The sequence below is a fragment of the Mastomys coucha genome, unplaced genomic scaffold (assembly GCF_008632895.1).
Source record: "Mastomys coucha isolate ucsf_1 unplaced genomic scaffold, UCSF_Mcou_1 pScaffold12, whole genome shotgun sequence".
Taxonomy (NCBI): domain Eukaryota; kingdom Metazoa; phylum Chordata; class Mammalia; order Rodentia; family Muridae; genus Mastomys; species Mastomys coucha.
In genome coordinates this window covers 87,383,504-87,391,078 of record NW_022196894.1, presented here as the reverse complement: position 1 = coordinate 87,391,078, position 7,575 = coordinate 87,383,504, and the positions used below count along the sequence as shown (strand labels likewise).

General features: G+C 45.5%; 1 protein-coding gene across 9 annotated transcripts in view; it reads left to right on the top strand.

Moving 5' to 3' along the window:
- The window catches only part of Tiam1 (TIAM Rac1 associated GEF 1), a 358,057-nt gene that overhangs the window by 221,050 nt on the left and 129,432 nt on the right, over window positions 1–7,575 (top strand). The gene's annotated exons all lie outside the window — the stretch shown is intronic.

The following is a 7,575-nucleotide window of genomic DNA, read 5'->3' as shown; positions in this document are numbered from 1 at the left end:
TGGTGGAGCGAGGTGGTGGTGGAGCGAGGTGGTGGTGGAGCGAGGTGGTGGTGGAGCGAGGTGGTGGTAGAGCGAGGTGGTGGTGGAGTGAGGTGTTGGTAGAGTGAGGTGGCGGTTTTGAGAGATGATTAGGTCCCAGAGCTCAGTGCTCAGAAATGATTACTGCCCTTGTAAAAGATGCTTGAAAGGGTCTGGAGATATGGCTTAGCTGTTGAAAGTGCAGGCTGGTTCAGCAGAGGACCTGGGTCCAGTTCCCAGCATCCACACAGAAGCTCACAACCATTGCTTAACTCCAGTTTCCTGGAGAGCGGATGCCCTCTTCTGGCCTCCACATAGAGGGCATAGAGTAGGGTTCAGGCACATTGCTTATACATATAAGATAAAGATAAATTTAAAAAAAAGAAGAGGCCTGGGCAAGAAGCTACATGACCGTCGGTCACCTTTGGATTACGAGAAGCAGAGCTTTCCCTGGACGCCAGACCTGCGGGCCCTCTTGATTTCAGACATTCTAGAATTCAGAACTGTGAGGAATACATTTCCATTTTTATAAATTATCCAGCATAAGGTGTTTTGTTATAGAAGCATGAACTGATTAACTCACAGGAGATAATTTCAATTTTTCCTTCAAAAAAAGCATTTTTTTTTTTTAGTTTTTTTTTTAAATAGCACTCTTTTAAAAAAATTATTTATTTATTTTATGTGTATGAGTACACTGTAGCTGTACAGATGGCTGTGAGCCATCATGTGGCTATTGGGAACTGAACTCAGGACGGCCCCACTTGCTCTGGCGTAATACTCTGTAGCTGTACTTCAGATGCACCAGAAGAGGGAGTCAGATCTCATTACAGGTGGTTGCCGGGATCCGAACTCAGGACCTTCGGAAGAGGGGTCAGTGCTCTTACCCGCTGAGCCATCTCGCCAGCCCGAATTTTTAGTTTTTGTTTAAGATACTGTAACAGGTTCAAATAGTATGTTTTAGTTCTTAAGAAATCTTTTTTTTTTTTTTTTTGGTCCTTCCTCTTTGGTACAATCAGATTCCACCACTGGCCATTTCTTTCCATCCTCTTAATTCAAACTAAATGTTGCTACCCTTTAAAGGCCAGGTCGGACAGCTTAGTCTTACAGAGCAGATCTGTTCCTATCAACTTGCTAATACTGAGCAAGTGGCCGTTGCTCGTGGGTAAGTTAGTGGTCACCATTCTCTTGGGTTATAGGCACCATGGGAAAATGGTCTCATCCTTACCTGGAGCATACATCGTCTGTCAGCAAGCCTCGGTTGAGCTGTACTGAATAGATAATTGTACTTTAGCCAAAAACACTGACAGTTTTCTGACAGGTTTTAGCCAGTCCAAACATAACTATTATAAAATCTATTTATAAGCACCTGGTTCATCGTTTGTAAGATGCACTATTGCTTGGTGCCACACCAGGAAGGGAGAGAACTGTCTGCTGATTAAAGCCAAATGCACCATTGTACTGTTAAGATGCCTGCAGTCTCAGAGCTCCTAAAGCAGAAATAGTTCATTTATTCTTTTTTTTTTTTTTTTTTTTTTTTTTTTTTTTTTTTTTTTTTTTGGTTTTTTCGAGACAGGGTTTCTCTATGTAGCCCTAGCTGTCCTAGAACTCACTCCGTAGACCAGGCTGGCCTCAAACTCAGAAATCCACCTGCCTCTGCCTCCCAAGTGCTGGGATTAAAGGCGTGTGCCACCGCCCGGCTAGTTCATTTATTCTTAAAATCATGAAATGATTGCTAAAACTTGAAGTCTTAATTGTGTAGTTGCCAAACAACCTGAAGTGATCTTCAACTGAAGGATTGAGGTCATTTAGAAAGATGCCTTATGTTTGAAAGTGGGTGTGAGTAAAAGTTTGTTTTGTACTGGGAGTCCAGACAGGGACCCAGGACTTCAAGCCCTTTGAATATACACATATTGATCCATCTTATGATATATCCTCGTCTATAAATTCCAGACTTGGATCTTCTCCTTTAGAAGATGGAGACTGAAGCAGGTGTGGTGGTACCAGCACTCAGGAGGCAGAGGCCAAATGGGCCTCAAAAAAAAAAAAATGGGGCCTCATGGGGAAAAGAATCCTGCACCTCGAAATTCTTAGGAGGAATTATTTTAAAACATTAAAAATGTCATTCAACTTAATTTCAAAGTGTCTGACGGCGTGGCACAGAAAAGGTTTACTTAGTGACTAAAACCATCCCGTAAGTGTTTGCCAAGGCTGATGGTGTTTGTGACATCCCGTTAACCATGATGGTTTGGGGGAATGCTCTGTCCCCTCTGCCTGGTGAGACAGTGTGGTTTCCCGTCAGCACACCTCTCAATCCCCTTTGGCCATCAGTGACATGTTGAAATGCCAGTCAAGTATTCATATACATCTACACACCTAATTCTAGAAGGACTCCCTTCCTCCTCATGCCCGTGGCCTCCCTCTACCAGGAATGTGCAACAGCTCTCCTCATAGGACTTTGCAGCCAATTGCCTCTGGGACCAGAACCAGGGGTGATGCGGCCCTGAGGAAGGGCAGGGATTCCACACCTCCTCTGGCCCCTCCCCCATTTTTTTAGGAGGCAGCCAATGGAATGATTTCTCAGCCTCCATTGAAGTGATATTTCTTCTGTCATCTCTGATACAGAGGTCCCCAACCCTTGTTCATAGGCATGGCTGCCTTACTGGCTTTCTGGGCTTACAGCCTCGCCTCAGAAGATTCCAGGGTCACCTCCCTTTCTATGTAAATGGCAGCTCCAGCAAGGGGCTGTGGACAATGACCTCATTTTGCTCTGTAAGTGAAGAGGACCCCTGGTTGCTGCATGTTGGTCCCGCTGGAAGCCCTCTACCCCCAGGCAGTATGGGAGGAGCCAGGACCTGTTATAGAGAAGGGAGGAGCACATTTATCTCTTGGGTCACTATGAGAAGAAGAAGGCTTGAGTCATGGTGGCAGCAGCTGCTGTCCTGATACCTATGGGTGCCTTTCTTCTTGACAGTGACCTGAAACCTTGTGCTTTAGGAGAGATCCCCTGTCCCTCTGCTGGCTCAAGAACATTGGGTTTAGAAAACCAGAGAATTTGAACCACACCCCGCTCCTGGATCATCAGTTCTTGACAGTGAGTGAGGAGCAGAGCTCAACTACCATCCACTGTGCCGTACTCCCCAGGAAACTGCCTTTTCTTGGTGAAAGCTTTAGTTTCCATGAGAACAAGGCAGATCTGACCAAGGAAAGAGATCGGAGTGGCTTGATTCTGGAAAATTAGTTGTTGAGCAAAGTGGTGTGTTTTGAAATCTTTACTGAATGGAGGGAGACGCGGACGTGTGCCTGGGAAGATTATTCTGGTGTGCCGTTTAAGGATTAAACTGTCTGATTCAGAGGCAGCTGGAAAGTGCTTCAACCTGAATCCTGCCCTCTCCTTCCGTGTTCTCACGGGCTCTGAGGTAACCTTGTTCCGTCATTGGGAACACCCTGTCTGTCAGCTGAGCGTCAAGCAGGTGAGACAGCGAAGGGCAAGGTTTTGGCACTGGATGTTAACTGCAGTTAGCTTCTTTTCCATTCTTTTAGGGAGGTGGGAATAAAGTATTCTCATTTCTCAGACAGCATCATGGGTATGCTTGTTGATGCAGCTCTCACTTGAAGTAGTATCAGGAGTCAAGAGGCCAAAGCTGTGCTCTGGCCTCAGACGGTCACAAGCTTAAGTGCTGAGTGGGATTCTCACGTGGTCAGTCACTTTACAGATTTTAGAAATGACAGAGAGAAAGGCAATGCTTGGGGGTTTGTTTTTTAATTGAAAATTCATGTCGTTGTCACGCTGTGTCCTGAAAGGGTTATTAAATCTGCTTTAGCAAGCTGGGCCTCATTGAAGCCATTCTTAGCATCAGGCTGTGTGGATATTTGGGAGCTCTGCTGGCCAGCTGTGGAGCAGTTCCCTTTGGGACTGGTGGCTTCCAAGTTCCCTCAGATGACACCAGTGGGGAGCTCTGCAGTGTTGGCGGTGTGGCGGTTCCCGGCTGAAGGAGTGTAGCTGTAAGATGATGAACACAGAACTTCAGGACACTGAGTCAGAGTGGCCCAAAGCCATGGGCATAAGTGCAAGCCACAGAGTAAGTTTTTTATAAATGGTGGCTCCCCCTGAGTAGGGTAGGACAGATGACTTCATTTTGAAATACACTTTCTTTACCAATGAGTATGGGATGCCTGTCCCAGCAGAACCTGTTTGTTAAGTGTTGTCAGAGATTTTGCTGCTCCAAAAGTAAAGCTATTATTTCAGTAGTTGGCTCCCACCTGCATCTAAACACACGGTGATTCTGTAAATCTGCCTCTTACTTCGTTACCTCAGGAGGCACGTTAGGAAACATCATCGCTCAGAACTAGGCCAACAGAGTGGACATGGAAACTTTTGGGGATTTTCATTTGGCTGGTTGGAGTATCTGTTTATACTTGCCTTAAAAAAACCTCATCGTTGAGCTAAAAATCGTTTCATTCATGTTTTTATGGGATAAGAATTGGGATCCGTATCCCGCTCATTCATCTGTGCTGAGAGATAATTGATTTTGTGTTAAGGCCCTTGATCCAGCTCCCCAGCCCGCAGTGGTTGTGTGGTTCGCCCAAGAAGCCCGTAAACACTCACCTTGTGTGTGAATCCTTACCGCAGCCTCAGTGTTTACAAACACTAAGCAAAGACAGCCTTGGCGGAAGTGTCATTGACCCCAGTAGAGTTTGGTCATTGGCCAGGTCAGAATGTCTACCCCCGAGCCACGGTCCAGCGCCGTGCATGGAGATCGCCGTCCACAGAGAGCCACCTAGGAAATGAAGGCCAGCGCACTCTCCAGCAGGGTGACACTGAGCCTCTTCCAAAATGAATTTACAGAATTTACGTTTGTGGTTCTGTTCCAGTCAGTTGTCAAGAAAAGAAATACATGCATGAAGTGTGAGTTAGCCCCAGAGGAAGGATGGGATGCCTGTCTTTGCCGCAGGCACATGGGTTCCACTGAGAGGAGGCTGATATGTACATTGTGAGTTTTATAGATACCGTGTTCCTGGCTGAGTTGGCTGTGATCAGGGCTCCCGGGCTGGTAAGCTGGCTGTTTGTCGTGCAGGAGTTGTGCTTCTCAGTCCTGCTCCCTGCTTCGACTGGGTTTCTTTTTCCAGTAGTAATTGCCTGTATTATTTTTATCTTTAATTTCATTTTGCTTGTATGTGTGGGAATGTGTGCCCAGACAGATGGACACACACACATACATTTTTTATATATATATATATATATATATATATATATATATATATATATACATACACACATGCACAGTTACACATATACATACATGTATACATGTATACACATACACATATGCACACACATGCACACATACACATACACACACAAATCTATACACATATATGCATACACACATACAAAAGTATACTCACACACATACACACATGCACACAGACACACATGTATACATATACACACATATATACATATACACACTTATACACACATGCACACATGCACATACACTTAGACACACACGGTCTTACACTTATAGCACATGCATGGAACTCACAGGACAACCTGTGGGAAGCAGCTTTCTCCTTCCACCGTGGCTGTCCTCGTAATCAAACTCAGGCGTGGTTGCCGGAGCCTTTACCTGCTGAGCCATCTCGAATGCCCCTCTGTTTTATATTGTTTCTGTATGAATGTCGCTCCGAGTCATTAAGCAACAATTTTAAGAATAAATGAAAAATTGATGAATTTTTTTTATTCTTTATTTTTAAATACTAAAACGTTCTGGTATCCTAGATCCGTTGTCTGATCTGTCCGTCTGTCTGTCTGTCCTACCCATCCCATCTATGCATTCTGATTGAGAGCGAGTCTGAATAGTCTTAGTCTCCTTGGCATTTATTGTATATGAAATAAATGTTCAGGGGTTTGACCCTGCCTTACCCGCCTCCCCACTTTTAGGTTCTGAGAGAAAGAAAACATTGTGGTTCTCAGAAATTAACTAGTTGCAGGTGTTTTGGGGCATATAAAGGGGCAAAGTTAGAATTAACACACTTTGCCCTGCAGTGGTGGTGCATGCCTTTAATCCCAGTGCTTAGGAGGCAGAGGCAGGTGGATTTCTGAGTTCAAGGCCAGCCTGGTCTACAGAGTGAGTTCCAGGACAGCCAGGGCTATACAGAGAAACCCTGTCTCGAAAAACCAAAAAAATAAAAAAATAAAAAAATAAAAAAATAAAGAATGAACACACTTCTACAGAATGTGGTGAGAGGTGGCCGTAGCAGCTGGGTTCTTTGAAGACAGGTGTAATACTCTCTCCCCATGCAACACAGGACAGATCAATACAAACCCCAGCCCCAGTCAGGGAGCAGCACAGCATCTGGGTAGAGCATTCCAAGCATTTAGGAAAAGCCACAAACACAGAACTTCTAAGATGGCAGTGTCATCACCATCATCCCATAGGGCTGGGCCAGTTGGACTTTCAGCCCCGGGTACCTTTCCCCACCACCTGCTCAAACTGGTCATTTGATACCTGGAACATATTGTTCAGTGAATCAGGTGATCTTCTAACCCCTGCTTCAACAGCCCATCCATCCCCTAGGGTGCTCCTTCTGGTCTACAAACATTAAACAGTAGTGGCAACGGTAGTTCACGTTTAGCAGAACCAATCACCAGATAGGCAGGCAGTGGATTATGTAACGTAGATGATCTCATTTAATGCTCACAACAACCCAATAGTTTGCAGCTATTATTATCCCCAGTTTTAGATGGTGGATGAACAGTCTACCCCTAATCACACTGCTAGTGAAGATTCCACTTGCAGAGCCAAGTTGTGCCGACTGCATGCTGCGGTCCCAGGCGCAAACTCCCACCCCTGAGCTTGGTGCCTTGTGATTATCCAGAATGCCATGAGTCTCAAGGCGCCTGACACACGTTCCCAAGGTCACCATGTGTCTGGTTACTGCAGCCACAGTGAGTGCTTGCTGGCACATTGTGTTTCTCGCATACCTGCTGATTACAAAGGAGCAAACGTGGGCTCCGTCCTAGGCTGCCTCAGTGTTTCCATTACACAGACAAGGTTATGGGCCCATCTTTTCCTCTTCTTAAAATCGGGGGGAGGGGGAAGGGGGGAACTACCAAACAGGCTCAGTGTCCTTGCCCTTTTTGTTTCATGAATAATGTCCTATGCTTTTATCTTTTTCAGCTAGTTCTTTTGTTCGGGTCTAGGAAGAATATACATAGAAAACATTTTAATTCTGGTAGATAGGATAATTTGTTTTTAAGGATTAAAAACTGCATTCTCAGCCTCCATGGTGCAGGTGGAGGGACAGCCGCCTGCAGGCCGTTCTGCCAGCGAGGAGCCAGCCTTGCAAATCATTGGCAGCTGGTACGGTAATGAGTCCATTTCAATATAAATGGGCTCTTGCTTATTAATATCTGCCAGTTCCTAAGCGATTCAGGAGCTGCTTTGAAATTGGAGATATTTGCAGAGAGCAGTGGAGGGGGGGTGCCTAGGGAAGGGGATGAACAGGCTGGCTGTGGGGGCAAACGTGGAAAGAGCATGCACCGTGGGCTAA